The sequence below is a fragment of the Barbus barbus genome (assembly GCF_936440315.1).
Source record: "Barbus barbus genome assembly, chromosome: 18".
Classification (NCBI taxonomy): domain Eukaryota; kingdom Metazoa; phylum Chordata; class Actinopteri; order Cypriniformes; family Cyprinidae; genus Barbus; species Barbus barbus.
Window position 1 is genome coordinate 17890864 of NC_136746.1, and position 18070 is coordinate 17908933.

The 18070-nt window shown below is 40.9% G+C and overlaps 1 pseudogene across 1 annotated transcript in view; it reads right to left on the reverse strand.

Annotated features, from left to right (window-relative positions):
• LOC306884680 (regulating synaptic membrane exocytosis protein 1-like) overlaps positions 1-18070 on the reverse strand; it is a 74285-nt pseudogene that overhangs the window by 20658 nt on the left and 35557 nt on the right. Inside the window, exons 4-13 of the transcript in view lie at positions 13225-13526; positions 11452-12266; positions 7879-7919; positions 6886-6996; positions 6594-6693; positions 5576-5699; positions 1311-1357; positions 1104-1219; positions 888-1018; positions 99-270 (exon numbers count right to left, since the gene is read on the reverse strand). The product of the transcript in view is annotated as a regulating synaptic membrane exocytosis protein 1-like (transcript). The remainder of the gene's footprint in view (positions 1-98; positions 271-887; positions 1019-1103; positions 1220-1310; positions 1358-5575; positions 5700-6593; positions 6694-6885; positions 6997-7878; positions 7920-11451; positions 12267-13224; positions 13527-18070) is intronic.

Here is an 18070-nt window from a genome sequence, read left to right on the forward strand (position 1 = left end):
GGAGAAACCGCAGACAGTCAGGTGTGATACTGTACGAATGTTTTCAGAGAGCAATTCATGCTGTAAATACATGGACAAAGTTAACATATGCTTCATACTTCTCCCAGAAAGTCACTCTCCTCCTCTTGTATTCTGGGTTGGTCCCACACAGTCATCTCCAGCATGTGTTCTCTGAAATCCCGGCGATGGACATGAGAGTACACAAATGTCTGATTCCACTTGGGCTCCAGACTTTTCTTTACTGTCTTCGTCCTTCTCTTGCTCTTATCGCTAAAGAAAAACACATATAACATTACAACAAGAACATTAAAACTATTAAAAGTGCTTAATGCACTTAATGCACTTCAAATAAAAAAGTTATTGGAAAATCTGTTTGATCTACACTTTTTTAATGATTTTCTTTAAAGATTTTTATTTGATCAAATACAATGTCAAAATAGTAATATTCTGAATTATTATTATTGCAATGTGACATATACATTGCTAAAAATAATTGCTATTTTAAAATGTGATTTCACATGTAATAGCGAAGCTGAATTTTCAGTAGCACGACTCCAGATTCAGTATCACATGATCGTTCATAAATTGTTCTACACTTATATTTTCTGCTCAAGAAACATTTCTTATTATATTATTAATGAGCAGTTGTGCTGCTTAATAATTTTGTTGAAACTTTTTCAGATTTTTTACTTTTTTTGGTGAATAGAAACACTAAATGTCACTTTTGATCAATATAATGTAATTTAATATTGCCATTTCCTAAATAAAAACATTAATCTCATTTTTGAACAGTAGTGTACAGGGTTGTCACAATAAAACATGTATGTAGTCGATACAATACCAAATTGCTTGACTAAAACTAACCCCACAGGAAACATCTAATATACCTTCTATCAGGCAGGAAGTACATTTTGACATAGGGGTTTCTGGGTCGTCCATCTGATCTGGGAGGCAGGTCTATAGCCTGCAATACGTTCACTATCAGCTGATGGCCGACCTTATCATACCACATTTTCACCTGCAAGACATAAATACAAAAACAGCGAATAAACAAACACTCTAAGTACAACATTGTGAATGCACATACTTAAGTATGTACTGACCGACAGCTGTCCAGGCAGTAGCTGAGGGGCATCTCTAAGACCACTTGGGCTAGATGGGGACAAAACAGATATAGAGGGTCTTTCCATCTTCTGTGATTCGAAGGAACTTGAACCTGCTACAGAGGGACAAGAAAAAACAAGCGTTTAAAAAAAATCAGTATTTAAGAGTTCACAATTGATTCATGAATCATTTGATTCAGTACATACTAGATTCTAATGGAGGGTGTGATGTTTCTGGTATTCGTGGTATATCACTGAAAAAAAAGATCACAAATTCATACATTAGTTGTCAAGTACACAACTATTCAAAAGTTTGGGTCGGTAAGATATTTATAAAATAAGTCTCGTATGCTCACCAAGGCTGCATTTATTTATATAAAATACAGTAAAATAGTATTAATATATTTTAAAATAACTGTCTATTTTAATGTTTTAAAATGTAATTTATTTAATTTTAAAACAAAGTTACACTTTCAGCAGCCATTACTCCAGTTATCAGTGTCACATTATTCTCTAGAAGTCATTGTAATATGCTGATTTAGAAATATTTCATATTATTATTAATATTGAAAACAGTTCTGCTGCTTAATATTTTCCATGGGAACCATTATTGTCACGGTGCACACACGAGGGAGGAACCAGGAACACGCAGACGAGGATATAAACTCAAATAACACTCTTTACTGACATCAAGGCAGGGCAAGACAAGGCAGGGCAAGACACAGACATCAACAGGAACACCGGGGAGTAACGAGTAGACCAGACAAAGTCTAACGGAACAGACAGGACTAATATACACAGGTAAATCATAGATAACGAGACGAACACGGCTAGACAAGAATTAACTAATGATTACGTTTAACAAGGACAGGAAACAAACCAAATATGGGCACAAGAGGCAGGAACACATGACACACACACGACAGTTCCCTGACATAACTCCCCCCTCCCGAAAGGCTCGTCCCGAGCCTTAACAGTTCCATCAGGGAGGGGGGGGTGGGCGCTCTGGAGGCCCCTCAGGACAGACATCCACAGAAACACAGGACGGGGACCTCCAGAGCAGAACAGACGGAGGCCCCGGCGGAGCTGGGAGCTCAGGAAGCCATGGCGGGTGGTCTTCGTGGCCGTGGCCTCCTACGGCCCGCCCACTCCACCCAGAGCTCTACTACCCCCCCCCCCCCCCCCAAAATTTCCATGGGGAATCCAGGGGGTATCAGGAGCCCTCCGGGGCTAGACAGACAAAACACGACAAGACAGAAACCCTCCAGGGTCAGACAAACAGGACATCCCACAGGAACCAGAAGCCCTCCTGGGCTGGCTAGGAAGCTGAGTCTTCCTCTGGGCGTGACGAGGAGTCAGGGGCCCTCACAGGGTCCCTCAGCGACCTCCTCCACTTCTGCGACAGGGGGGGCAAGCGGCTGCGACTGGCCTCCATGGCCACAACTCAAGGAGCCGCCTGCCCCAGACGAGTCTCCACGGACAAGACAAGGGTTTTTTTTAAAATGTTCCTGTGGGCACAACAAACAAACACGGCTCTCCTGGCCGTGACGTGTGGACCTGATCCACGGAGAAAGGGTCAGAGGCGGCGGCCGGCAGGCTTGAGTCAGCGGCAATCCGGTGGGCTTGAGTCAGCGGCAATCCGGTGGGCTTGAGTCAGCGGCAATCCGGCGGGCATTGAGTCAGAGGCGGACCGGCGGGCATTGAGTCAGAGGCGGACCGGTGTAGTGCCGAATTCTGACCCCCGCCAGATTATTACCCCCCTAGTATAGCTAGGTTTAGGGTTAGGTGTGGGGGAGGGGTTAGGATTAGGGGTGGGGTTAGGATTAGGCAATCAGGTAGCGATTTCAACGAGGGGGGTAATAATTTGGCAGGGAGTCGAAAATAGGCACAACACCGGCGGCGTGCACAGGGGAGCCGCGGACGGCGGCGTGAACAAGGGAGCCGCCGACGGTGGGTGGGCTTTCCCCACGGACGGCGACGTGATCTCCCGCGAACGGCGGGGTCGGTGAGCCGCGGAAAGCGGCGTGATCTCCCGCGAACGGCAGGCTCGGTGAGCCGCGAACGGCGGCGTGACTTGGGGAAGCCGCCGACGGTGGGTTGGCTTTCCCCACGGACGGCGGACTTGGGTGAGCGGCAGGCTTGGGATAGCCGCGGGCAGCGGCGGATATCTCCCGCGATCGGCGGGCTTGACTTGAGGGCTCGCGGCCAGCGGACTCGCGGCACTCGCGGTGATCCCACCAAACTCCCACGACCACTTGACGCGGGCTAAGGCAGGATGACGAGTGGCGACTTCCATGCCGCGAGGGACCGACAAAACAAGACTTGTGAAAACGAAAAACAAAACGAGGTGAAGGGGCGCCGCTTACTGATTTGGTCTGGTCTTCTGTCACGGTGCACACACGAGGGAGGAACCAGGAACACGCAGACGAGGATATAAACTCAAATAACACTCTTTACTGACATCAAGGCAGGGCAAGACAAGGCAGGGCAAGACACAGACATCAACAGGAACACCGGGGAGTAACGAGTAGACCAGACAAAGTTTAACGGAACAGACAGGACTAATATACACAGGTAAATCATAGATAACGAGACGAACACGGCTAGACAAGAATTAACTAATGATTACGTTTAACAAGGACAGGAAACAAACCAAATATGGGCACAAGAGGCAGGAACACATGACACACACACGACAGTTCCCTGACAATTATACACTTTTTTCAGTATTCATTGAAGAATATAAAGTTCAAAAGAACAGCATTTCTTTAAATAGAAATCAATTGTAACATTATACATGTCTTTATATCCACTTTTGATCAATTTAATGCATCCTTGCTGAATAAAAGTATTTAAAAAAAAACTTACTCTAATCATTTGAATGGCAGTGTATTTGGTCATTTAAGCCACATTTAATGTATGAATATTTTTGTATTATACAACAAAATATCATATATAGTGTGATTTATTTTGAAGCAATATAGCACAAACATGCATTTGACATTTGTTAGGATTTAAATGATAAAATGTTCGATAAATTGTTTAAAATATTTTTGACAAGTTTGTTTTCAGAGAAGCTCGAGTATCATTTGTTTATCAGATATTTTACATGCAATTTAGATGTCCAAATATTCAGGACACACTGACAAACAGTTCACTGACAAACATCACAAGCTCTTTATAAGGGCTTTAGGGACAGAAGACGGAAGCAAAGGAGGAGAGAATTCAGAGATGAGGTCCAAAAAAATAAATAAATAAATCACAGCACCTCATAAGACTGTGTTTTACTTGCAGCTAAGATTTATACACCCTTTGCAAGTCTTTGGAGAGAAATCAATGAGTATATCTTTTTAAAGAGGTGGGAGGACAGAGCAAATGAGAGTATAATGGCTTACAGTGAAAACTAAACACAACACAAAGTTAAACATCTATTGCACAGCTATTCAACTGCCCCTAGAGACTTCAAACACTTGTGTTTAATAATTGGTCCATCTAGAATAAATTCTTTAAGGGGTCATGAAATGGAGAATCAAAATGTTCTTGATGAAAAAATACTATAGTGGTTTATAGTAAATACTTTAGTGGTTTTGCACCATACTATAGTAAAGTACTTGATTTAATTTGTTGTGGCAATTCTATAGTTGCTGTGGTAATATAACAACTATAGTAATAAAAAACAAATGACTTTACCAATACTGTACTATGTATTCTACAACTATAGGGTATATTATGCTACAATACACTGCAGTTTACTGTAGTAGTCAGTATTGATTACAGTTTATCAGTTCACTATCGTTAATACTACAGTATGCTGTAGCATTCATTAACAAAGTGTTGTAAATACTATAATATATACAGTATAATACACTTTACTATAGTATGGTTCAAAAACACTATAGTATTTACTATAAATTACTATAGTATTTTTTCATGTGGATACACATATAAGAGGTTGATCTACAAGAAATAAAAAAAAAATGATTTTCAAAACTAACACCCCATTTTAAAATATGAATTTTTCTTTTTTACCTTTCTAAAACCACCGGGAAATTTGAAACCATTTTAAATCAGGAGAATCGTGATGTCACAATTAACCTCTATACGTTTCATCACTGTATGTAATCCGAGGAGGTGTGTTATGAACAACTCATGTCTGTCATAATGAATATAATGATACATCAATGATCCTTCTGTTAGGTAAAGAAAGACACAAATCGTTTGATGCAAAAATCTTTATTAACTTTATAAACTAACCTCAAGAAATAGAATATAAAAATAGAAATAACCAATTTTATTTAAATTATGACTATTTTTGTAGACAAAACCAAACTAAGATTATAAGTGCACCACGGGAAACATTATAAAATAATTTACAAAATGCATTTAATGACCCCTTTAAAAATGGTTTGGCTGCTTTGCCTTTAGTTAACCGAGAGTCAGATATCCAGTAAGGTGTGTGAAGGACGACTTACCCTATCGGCCTTGATACTACTAACTCGACTTGTGGTTGTGTTTGGGAATTCAAGATGATATTGTAAACTTCTTTCTTCGTTAATCCAGGTAATGATTTACCATTCCACTGAAGCACCTCATCACCTACAAACAGCCAAAATGTGTGTTGTCACATTAAATTCCTGCACACCACCATTCAATTCTTAAAATAGAAATTTCACTGATTAAACACACTCATTAAACATTTTCAAAATATCTGAGGAATAAATACATTACAGTAAATTCAATTAGGGCTGTCAATTAAATGTGCTAATAGCACAGTAAATTACGCAAATACTGTATTTTCCCTATCATCAGAGTAATTTGTGTTTATCTGTGTTTATTCATTTGTCACAATAATGAACAATCTTCATTTGGGGTCTTTTCTTTGTAAATACAGATATATGCCAGTGGTTTTCCAAGGAGCCCCATTGCCCACAACATTATTCAAAACCTCCTAGTTTCTGTACAAAAGGAAATAACTTTCAGGGTTTCCACTCTTTTTAAACAATGACTTCACATGACTTTTGTGATTTCCTGGATAAGGGTTTTTATAAATATTTTTACTCACAATTTCTACCTGCATTGGCAAATATTTTAGATGAATATTATTTCTGAAATGAATTAGGTGTTTTAAGATTTTATTAATTTACATGACCTAATTTAAAATTCTCATATATCCAGGTTTTCCAAGACTGTCAAAAAAACAAAGAGAGAAACAAAGAGGGTGACTTATATACAAAATCTTGATATTCATTTATTTTAACTTATTTTAATGCTTGTTTTATCTTATTTTAAATCTTCTGAAGTCATCTTGAGGCCTCATTAGAAGTTTGCTTGTGGGCACTGGTCCTGGTTGAGAACCACTAATATATGCATTCATACATGATTAATTTGCTAAATCAGTGTAGAAAGTAATTTGCTTGATTACACTGATTAATCAATTAACAGTCCTAGTTATCTAAAACTGAGAGAAACTGAGAGAAGTTCTGGACTCACCGGCCCGTAGATGACCCACCACATCAGCTAAACTACCTTTCTTGACTTTGGTGATGAAGGCCCCAAGTCTCCCAGTTTCTGTAATCTTCCCCCCGACCACCTGTACCCATGCAAATTATTTAAAGATGGGTAAAGTCTACAGAGAATTCATAAATGGCAGTACATTTTGTGTGTTTGTGTGTTTTCATCTCTTGTGCATGGTCCATGACATGGTGTAGTTGTTGTCTTCATAACAGTCAAGAGAGGAACTTGTGTTTATACAATATGTTTATGCGAGTTGCTCTCCCCTCACCTTTAGCCCTAGCAGAGCCCCAGCCTCTTTTGGCATGGCTGTTCGCTTGCTCAAAGTGATTCGGCCAATTAAATGATCACCTTCCTTGGAGGGCTGCCATGTAACCGGATGCTAAAGAGAACAAGGCAGAGATTAATCCCATCAGAGAAAAGACCATTACATTACATCAAACCCTTACCTCACCGTCACACTCATGCACATTCACACACACAGACACAACCAGGGTTATTACAGCTAACAGAAACTAAAATCAAAACCCCAAAAAAACATTTTCATTTAGTTTCACTTCATGTACTTAAATAACATACTAAAATTGAAATTGAAATGGAAAAAGATTATACAGATATACAAAAAGCACAAGAACAAAAAATAACAAACTTTAATGAAACTAAAATGAATATATAAAAACTAATTCAAAATATTTTAAAAACTATAATATTATCTAAATTATACTAAGTAATACTGCACGCAACTCACCAGTGTTCTCAGTCACTTTAAAGTTAACAAAGTAAAAAAAAAAAAAAGAAATTACCATACTTTCTTAGTTCACCCTCCAGTTCATGATAGCAAACAAAAAAAAATATTCCAAAGAAAATATGTGTCATTCTCATACCAAATGTTAATTTTCCACTTGAGACCACACAGGCCAAATAATGTTAAGCAATGGCCAAATAGCTATTTAGTACTAGTTTTAGCAAGATTGCATTTGGTATTGCTCAAATCTGGTGTATGTAACATTTAAATTTATACATTTGCATTCAAGCTATGCATTTCCTGGGAATCGAACCCATTACCTTGGCAATGTGAGCTACAGGGGCATACTATATGTAACAAACACATCCATTTAATTTACAGTTTACAGATCAGTCAATATACATGTTGTCCGCAACATTTTCTTCTAAAAAAAAGATCACAATGGGGAACTAAAATGGTCAGTGAACATCAATGTATGCTGACTTTAAATGACTGAAGCATAATGTGGGAATTACTTACATGCCACGCAGTGGGGTCCAGTGGACAGCACTCCCAGTCCCCTAAAACACACACACACACAGTTCATAGAGTTACACTGTACATATGCTGACTATGTGAGCTGCCACCATACACTAGCCAGAGTCCATTTCTAAACCTGCTCTGTTTACCCTTAATGAATATCTGAGCCCCAAAAGGGCACCTCCAGCCAAGATCTCACGCTAAAATATGTTCTGCTTTGACCCACCTGCAGTGCAAGAGGGAGAAAGAGTGTTTGTGAATATGTTTAAGAGCTACATTTAGTCCCCAGACAGTGGAAGCAAATGCTGACTCCAAAGCTGAATACACACTCCCACACACAGACACACACAAACACACAGGCACAAAGGGACAGTCTCAGCGCTTTCCGTGACGTTGGCCTTCTATTTACTGTTGGCATGTTATATGGATGAGTGCCTTGTACATACGAGTTTCTGGGCTGTTTTCCAGTTATTTTTGAGCACCTGGGGTGTCTTGAGCATGACGCACAGAGAGTGTGAAGAGTGCTCAAATTGTCATCCGAAAAACAAAAATAGATTGTAAAAAGTAAATGTCACTGTAGACATCAGATTTGAATTACTTCCAGTAAGCTTTTAAAAGGTTCAAAATAAAAGTGTGATGTACTTTCGGTTGGCCGGTAGCTTATATGGACAAATGTTCAATAAATTATAAGTGGTATTTGCTAGAGAAGCATCACTTTTATTGCAGATACTTTTTTTAAAACCTTGTTAATGACAAACTGACAAAAAATCCCACAGATTTGCTTTGAAGACTTAAATATAGATGTGGGGATGGGCTCCTCTGACTCAAAATCACTAAAAACACCTTAGAAACAAGCCCATTAACTTTTATATAGATTAATATATATACAAATACTGGTTACTTTACAACATAACTTATCCATTCCCATTTTTAGAGTCAAAAGTATTGATTTTATAAAGTAGCTTCAGCTAGTGAGGCATCTGATAAAAAAAAAAAAAAAAAAAAAAAGGTTCAGGGCTTCAAAATAAGAAAAAAAAGAGACCTTGAGACCTGATAGCTTACTTACAAGTATGTCAGGGAATCTTCATAGGCTACTTTAAGGAAGGCTGCTGCTTCACTGTCTAACCCAGTTCTGAGCAGGTTTGTCCTATAAAAAGTTACTCTAAATAAAAATGTTAAACTCTGGAAAGCAACAAAATTCAACTATCACTCCTGAAAGTTTTAACAGCTAAAAGACCCCATACCCCCCCCCCCCCCCCCCAAAAAAAAAAAAAACAATTCAGCACAAAAGAAACATGTATAAATCATAATCAAATGCCATGAAGTAATATTAAGTAGAAGAGGTCTGCATGAAGTATTAGCTGTCTAAAATGTTTAATATATTGCTTGTTGCACGGTGGATTGGTCCCCTATGTGGGCTTTTATCTAAGCCTTGTACTTCTCATTCATATGACCTCCAAAATATAGTGCTTAGCAAATAAATATTTCATTCCTACATAGTTTCACATTGCAACATAAAATATTTCATTAGTACATAGTTTCACATTGCAACATGTGGTATGTGGTATTATTCTACTTCTAATGATTCTAACTTTCCAAGGCAGCAACAAAGAAATCAAATCTAATAAATATCAATCTCTGCTCAAGATTTTGTACCCAGTTCTGTGCAACTCAAAAACAATATTTTGAGTTTAAAGTTCAAATTATAAATCCATTCTTTGGCCATTAATAACAGAACTAATACACTATCTTTAAATAACAAAAGTATGTTAACTTGAATTATTCCGTTCCGGTAAAACTTTAGAATGGGTAACACTTGTTAACTATTAACTACGACTTTTCCCTCAATAAATTCTTAATTTGCTGCTTATTAATAGTTAGTAGGTAGTTGTTACGTTTAGGTATTGGGTAGGATTAAGGATGTAGAATAAGGTCATATAGAATAAGACATTAATATTTGCTTAATTAGCACTAATACATGGCTAATATTCTAGTAATATGCATGCTAATAAGCAACTAATAGGTGTAACCGTAAAATAAAGTGTTACCTCAGTTCCTATTCTTTAGAAGAAAGAGTTGATTCTCTTACCTGTTGTTTCTGTTGAACCTGATGAAATGTTGCACTGATAAGAGCAAGCTTGCGTTCTGCTTAACTTCCTCTCAATCTCCTGTTCTCCTATTTTTAGTCTCTCATTCCGTCTCCTATAGTCTGCCTTTCCTATTCAACTCACAATGTTTACATTTCACCCCTGGCTTGTGTTAATACACTGACCTTTTAAGTCTGTGTTCAATCAGTTTGCCAGGCTAACAGCACAGTGCAATGTGAATAACCTCCTCTCCGTCACACCCCAACCTTCATCCAGTCAAAACCAGTGAACAAATATTCCGTGCATACCATCATCATAAATATCCACGGCTGATACACTGTAAAATCCTCTTATTAAAGGTGCAATAGGTGATTGTTGTCACCCCCACCCCCCGCTCTGCATATTTTGTCTCGCTTTTGTAACCAGCTCGTTAGAAAAGAGCTTTGTGCATGAACTGTGTTCCAATTGACATGCTCACTACACAGTGTTCTTTGCTCCCTACTCCATTCATTCACGGATTTGCGCTGCGCAGTGTCTTCACACACAGACGAAACTTACAAGAAGGTGTGACATAATATACCTCTGTAAATAAAACTATTTATATTTATGTCTTGCACACTTTAATGCCCTTTGTATGGAACATATATAAGATCGCTTCAAACTGGAATCATGGCGGAGTATCCGGTGATGTCCACTTCGCACGGTCGAATAGAATAAATGTTGCACGTGATTAGAGATACAAATGAAATGTGCAAAACGGGGGGGGGGCTCATGCAGCCTATTGTAGTAATGCTGTCTCTGGTATTCTGGTCTGTGAGCGTATATGGGTTCAGGGGACATGGCTTTGGATCAATGCTGTTCTTTTCAACTTTCTATTTACCAAAGAATCCTGAAAAAATCTGCAAAACTACTTCCGTACAACTATTTTTCAACATTGATAATGATAAAAAATGTTCCTTGAGCACCAAATCAGCATTTTAGAATGATTTCTGATCCTAAATTTTTAAACAGTCGGGTATATATAACATGTCAAATTATTATTTTTTTTTAAATCATTGTTTTATAAAATGTTTTATAAACCTGTCTGCACTGATAGCCTCGACATATAGCGCTGTTGCACAATTAATTGATTACTTTATTTATTTTAAAGCTTTTAAAATAAATAAACAAATAAAGTAATCAATTAATTTAAAAAGTATAAAACATGCAGGACCTTTATGGACAGTCATTGTTGAAAACCCTGCCATTTGCACACAAAGCAAATGAAAAATCTTGCAGAATTTAAAAGAAGTTATGTCCATAATTATGTCCTAATCCATTTGCGTGTTGCACTACTACTAAATTACGCTAAATTCTACTAAATTCATCAATAAAACTACATTCATATTAATGATGGTTTCCATTTCTGAATCATGGAGGTTAGTGTTTATGCAAACACTTGATAAAATATATAAATTATACAATTGCAGGTATCCATATGACCCACCTCTCTCACTGACGCTCTCAATCTCCACATCTTCACAACTGGTGTATTCTGGTGTCGAACCGGCCTCTTCCTCCGAACTGCTGACAGACATCTGCCTCTTGTTTCCTCCCCGTTTGCTCTTGTAGGGGCGGGGCGGGGGCGGTCGTAAAGATTCCGATTGGTCAGAGCTGAGTGAATCATTGCGCAGCATGCTCTCAGCTTTTTGTCGTTTCGATTTGCGCAACAGCGCAGCCGAGTCGGGGTCCAGGTGGCTCGGCTGCAACTTCCTGTCCCATTCCTGAGGCTCCCTTAGCTCAGGTGGGCCTGCGGGCATGGCAGGGCCCACCCTGAACCCCGGAGCGGGCGGCTGTGGGGTGTGGTTCGTTTTAGGAGGAGGACCCTGCACAACAGGCGCACTGTGCAAACCTGTACCCCCCGCGGTCCTCTCTGGGGCGTAGGCCTGCTGCTGGCCCTCCAGCGAGGCCTGCCGCTCATCTGCCCATCTCCGTGCACCTCTGTTGTCCTGCACCATCTCCCCTGCCTCCCTCGGCATAGGATGCATACGTCCATCAGGCTCCCCCGGCCGGAGTTTAGCCGGATGATGAGGAGCATTTGGGTCAGTCCTGCACTGTTCCCTGGGTGGTTTCTGCTCCGCCTCAGTCCTCCTGGTCTCAGGACTGTCATGCTCCTGAGAGCGAGTCTTCATCAGTTTTCGACTTTCTCTCCGATTTTCTCCAGTATCTCGCTCTTCAGAGTGGATTTTGGTTAGGCCTCGCCGCCTCTCACCTCTTGGCCCTAGCTTGCCATTCTGATCAGAGGCTGCTGGTGGCTTTTTTCTAGAGGTCAAATAATAACACAGCATCACAAAGAGACATTCTTACAGACAGTCTTTCCATATTAAAAATAATTGGATGTTGTTTTAATGAGACATCACTATGCATCAAAAATAGAAACCAAATGAGTGACACAATGTCATGATGCTTCTTGTTCGTCATGAAAATACTCGCCTAAACTGATCCACAGGTCTGAGCTGGTTTAATGTGGTGTTCAAGCCTGGCCAAACTTCATCTAGCTGAGGTCTATCTGGCTAAACTGGTATTTAGCTGGGTTAGTTGGCCAGATATTTTAAGAGTACACTCTCTTAAATACACTTTCAAAAACAAAGGTTCTTTTTAGTGGAAAAAAATCTTTAGATTATATACATGTTCTTCACACTTCACACAAAACCACCATTTGGAACCTTTATTTTTAATAGTGTACTATATATACAAATAAAATGTGTCATCCAAAGCTATCAGGTAAGTTACTAAAATGTGGTTACAACAATATATCTTAACTGCAAAAAATAAACCATTTATAATTATTAAAGTCGACACTGAAATGAAACTCGTGATTATGTTCCCTATTTTATGAAACAGCTGAAACAGTGAAACAGCTACTCAAACAAGAAAAAACATAGGGTGGGACTTGATTTTGTCCATCAGGATTTGATTGGATTGTTTGCCAGTTGCTGTGATCTCATTTGAGTGACAGGTTGCTGGAGGGATCATTGCACTGTTCTCGCACTGTTGCACACGTCATCAGAGAAGAGATGTTGTTGCGAGGGGGAGGGAAGTCAATGTTTTTGATTAAAGATTACAAGGGCAACTGAACTAAAAATAAATTGTGTACAGATGAATAATTTATACAAGTAAGAATAGTCAATTTTTTGTCCATTATAACCTTTAAAAAATATTATGGGAAAGGATTACTTTTCTTGATTTTGTATTGAGGGAACGAGAGGCTGAAGTGTACCTTTCTTGTGGAGGCTCACTGCGTGAGAGCGATGATGGCGTGTCGGCTGGCCCTGTGGAAGGGCCTTTTCTGGGGTCGGTCGGGGCATGTGGCTGGGTGTCATGGGCAGTGGAAACGGAGGAGTCGAGAGGGTTCTGAGACCTAGAGAGCACCTTCTTCTCCCCAACGGGATCTCCACACATGGCCGGTTCACTCACTGCTGACCCAAGCTCTCCAGCCTTGGGCCCATGGCTGGGAAACCACTCTCCTGATTTAGTGAGCATATCCTGTTGCCTTCGGCACTTGTTACATACCCACATTACCTGGGGTACAAGAAATATCATATTTCAAATTTAAAGTTTCACTAATTTTGTGAAGGTGAAGTGTGTACTTTCTGTAATTTTAAACGGAACTGCAAAAATTATGAATCCAAAAATGATTTCAGATACTGTAGTCCCGCCCAAAATGGTTTACTTATGATTATATTACACAAAAATAGTACAAAAAAAAAAAGGGGGTTTTGACAGAAAAATACATACTTCACGTGTGTGACATTTTAAATCTAATAAAATAATACAAGATGACAGATGAAATTAGGATGACACATTCATGCATTTCTTGATTCTAGGTCAATGACAAGTTGTGTCCATGATAAAGAAAGAAAAAAAGCATGTTGGGTTCATATGTTTTTTTGTTTTGTTTTTTTACTTTAATACCATTTTCAGTGTTAAAAATTGTGAATTTAATGACAATAAAATGTCATGTGGTATAACCAAGTAAAATGCAATAATATATTTTAATTAGTGCTGTCAATCGATTAAAAACACATTAACTAATTAATCACACATTTTTCTGAAATTAATCGCGATTAATCCCATCTGACGTTAACGTTTTTAAATATACTTTTATATAGCAATAATTTCACATTCAATCCTCAAATTAATGTACAAACAACATAAAGACAGTATATTTTTAAATATTTGTTTAAATGGCATCTTTTTTATGACTGATGGTCAGTATCAATGATCCCAATACTACTGATTGGGATCAGTAAAAACTGATACCCATATTTAACCATTGACTATAGCCATTCAACATTACAGTATAATCGAGAGCTATCAATTTTAACATTTATTAGACTTTTAAAAAAATAACTTCTATTTTAAGAGAACTTAAAACAATCTTCACATAAACCCATTATAATAAATGTCATATTTCCTGTGCCCTTCAGCAGAAATACAGAAACTGAAATTGAAGTTATCAAACACTAAATTCTAAATGAAATATAGATGAATCCTTAAATCTATAAAAGTATTTTTTCCTTTGTCCTTTGATTAACAGACATCACAGCAGCTGGTTATTAGGTTATTTTGGCTGTTATTTCTTTAAGAGCTGTCGCTGCGGAACATGACGCGGATCTGACATGCATCTGTCAGAACCCTCCCGGGACACAAGGAGCGAGGAGACATGGAGATTCTCAATTCAATCCTTTATTGAATTTCACATCAAAATACGAGGAGCTTGGGGAGAGACGAACATAGACGACGGTCAGACCGGACACAGAGGCAGGGAAACACAGGGCTTATAAACATGGGGATATCAATGAGGAACAGGTGAGGACTAATCAAACGGGGCTCGGGACTAATTAACTAATGATCACAGGAACGAGGAAGGTCAAATAGAGACACGAGAGGAGGGGAAAACAAGACACAGGATTGACATGACGCCCCCCTCCTCACGCCCTATTCAATCTAATGGGGGGGGGGGGGGCGCTCTGAAGGCCTCCAGGGATCAAGGGGCAGGGCTACCTGCCCCCAGAGCGGGGGCCCGTTCCGGGAGCCATGGCGGAATGGGAGACACGGGAGGCCATGGCGGGACAGGGGACTCGGGAGGCCATGGCCGGACAGGGGACTCGGGAGGCCATGGCAGATCCGGGGATTTGGGAGGCCATGGCAGGACAGGGGACTCGGGAGGCCATGGCGGGACAGGGGACTCGGGAGGCCATGGCGGGACAGGGGACTCGGGCGGCCATGGCGGATCCGGGGATTCAGGAGGCCATGGCGAGACAGGGGACTCAGGAGGCCACGGCGGATCTAGGGACTCGGGAGGCCATGGCCTTATTCTTTCGGGTTCTGTGGCCTTGGCCATCGGCCCGGCCACACAGGCCATGACCCTATAACCCCCCCCCAAATTTTCTTGGGGAAGTTACCCCCTGGGAGCCACTGAGGAGCGGGCTTTGTGGGGCGTTCTTGCAGCGCGGACTCTGTGGGGCACTCTTGCAGCACGGACTCTGTGGGGCACTCTTGCAGCGCGGAGCTGGACGGAACCAGCGGAGACGCAGGAGGGCACGTGCGAGGAGCCGGCACTGGAGGGTGCTCTTGAAGCGCAGACACTTGGGGGCACTCTTGAGGAGCTGAGCTGGATGGGACCAGCGTAGACGCAGGAGAGCTGGACGGCACCAGCGCAGACGCAGGAGAGCTGGACGGCCCTAGCGGAGACGCAAGAGAGCTGGACGGGACCAGCGGAGACGCAGGAGAGCACCTGCGAGGAGCAGGCACAGGAGGGCGCTCTTGAAGCGCGGATTCGCGGGGGCGCTCTGGAAGCGCGGACTCGCTGGGGCGCTCTTGAAGCGCGAATTGCAGAGGGCTCGGGAGAGCCGCGGACGACGACGGGCTGGCTTGGGCCCGGACGCTTCCCAGACACCGGTAAATCCCCTCTCTCCAGCTCAGGCCGGTAGTGTCTGGGAGGTCCACGGGATGGTGGTAATTAGCCCCGAGCCAGAACAGCTTGTTCAGCGTTGCATTGTCCCACGCCGTCGCTGCGGCGATCTTGTGGAACTCCGCATATTCAAAAAAAGGGAAATCCTCCTGGATTAAGGCGGTCGAAGCGGGAGGCGGCAGCAAAAAATGGAACAAAAAAAAACACTTTCAAAAAACGAAAACAAAACACGTTGGACGCCGCTTACTGTGTAGGTCCGGTCTTCTGTCAGAACCCTCTCGGGACACAAGGAGCGAGGAGACACGGAGATGCTCAATTCAATCCTTTATTGAATTTCATATCAAAATACGAGGCGCTTGGGGAGAGACGAACATAGACGACGGTCAGACCGGACACAGAGGCAGGGAAACACAGGGCTTATAAACATGGGGAAATCAACGAGGAACAGGTGAGGACTAATCAAACAGGGCTCGGGACTAATTAACTAATGATCACAGGAACGAGGAAGGTCAAATAGAGACACGAGAGGAGGGGAAAACAAGACAGGACTGACAGCATCATATTTTCTCTCAACCCTTTTTACCTTTTTTGACCCGCTTCAGGTCTTAAAGTTTATTAATGAGCTGACGAGTTAAATCGGGTGTGTTAGATGAGGGAGACAGTGCTGGCTGCTTCAGGACAGTTTTGAAAACCATTTCAGAGACATGTCCTTAAATGTGACTCTCGTAAAATATATTACATGCATGCACAGTTTTAAGGCAGCTTTAATCGCCTTTTTGGTAACTTCATGACTTAACTGACCACGTCATTGCATGCATGTAGTTTATTTCGCAATTCGATATGAAAGGATACAATCAATGCGCGCACCTGCACCTTTGTGCGTGCAGTTGAAGAGCGCGCGCTTAGAGCACAGTACAGTTCACACGCTCGTTTGACTCACGCCTGCAATTGTGAAGTGGAGTGCGCTTCTGAAACGTATCCCGTTTGATTTGATCGTAAAAACGTTATGCGACTGAATAAATGCACTTCTTGTCAAGAGAAAAAAATGACAGAAACTGCAGTTGTGAGTGAAATGGCCAACCCTAGCCCCGCCCCTGCGTTAATTGCGTTAAATATTTTTAACGAGTTAAACTAAAAAAAATAATCGCATGCGTTAACGCAGTAATTTTGACACCACTAATTTTAATAAACTATTAAATAATTATTTAATAAACTGAAGCATTTTTAGCATTAGCATTGATGCATTATTTTAAAAAAATACAAGTCATGAATAATAATAATAATAATTATTATTATTATTATTAATCATTAATGAATAAAATGTATACATTTAAACTTGACTAATTAATTGCATTTCTAATGATTTAAAAAAAAAATAACTAATAGTTTTTTGCATGCAGATATTATGCAAATTACTGATACCCCAAGTTTACATAAAACATGTCTTCCCTGACTACAAAGCTACAGATGAAAGGGTTCTTCATCATGTGGTGACCAAAAATAAAAGCTGAGGCGTCAAAAAAAAAAAAAAAGAGCTAATCTGGCAGAGACACTGAAACCCTGCGATACGTGACTCAGGTCTGACAGACAAAACGGCAGCCCGCTATAAGGGATAATGTAGGCAGGAGGAGGTGTGAGCTGAAAAAATGAGACAGAAAGGAAACTGTTGTGCTAGCAGGAATAAATGTAAAGACAAACAATGAATATAAGGTAGTAATGTTAGCTGACAGAAGGTGGGTGTTGTTGAAACAGGAGGTTGAGACATGAAACTGCGAGCTCCGTGGGATGTATTCACATGCCCACAGAGCAAAGGCATTGACCGTGGTCACTGTGGGAAGATTCGCAGGAACTGTGGGGAAAAGCACGGAGGGTCGGGCCGCGCTACACGCAAACATTAGCAGCACTATCCATCACCCTCCTCCACACACAGAAAGCCTGCCTGCTGATTCCTTCAGCAGGAGGATCAGGAGCGAGGAACACAAAAGATCTTGGCACATTCCAAATTTTTTCTCCTTTTTTTTCCACTTCCCTCCTCCAGATTGCTTTTGATTAAAAGCTTGGGAGGTTGAGCGCAAGAGTGAGCGAGGGAGAGGGAGAGACACGCATCAACACGTCTATATTTATCCAGGCAACCGCCCAGCACCATTGG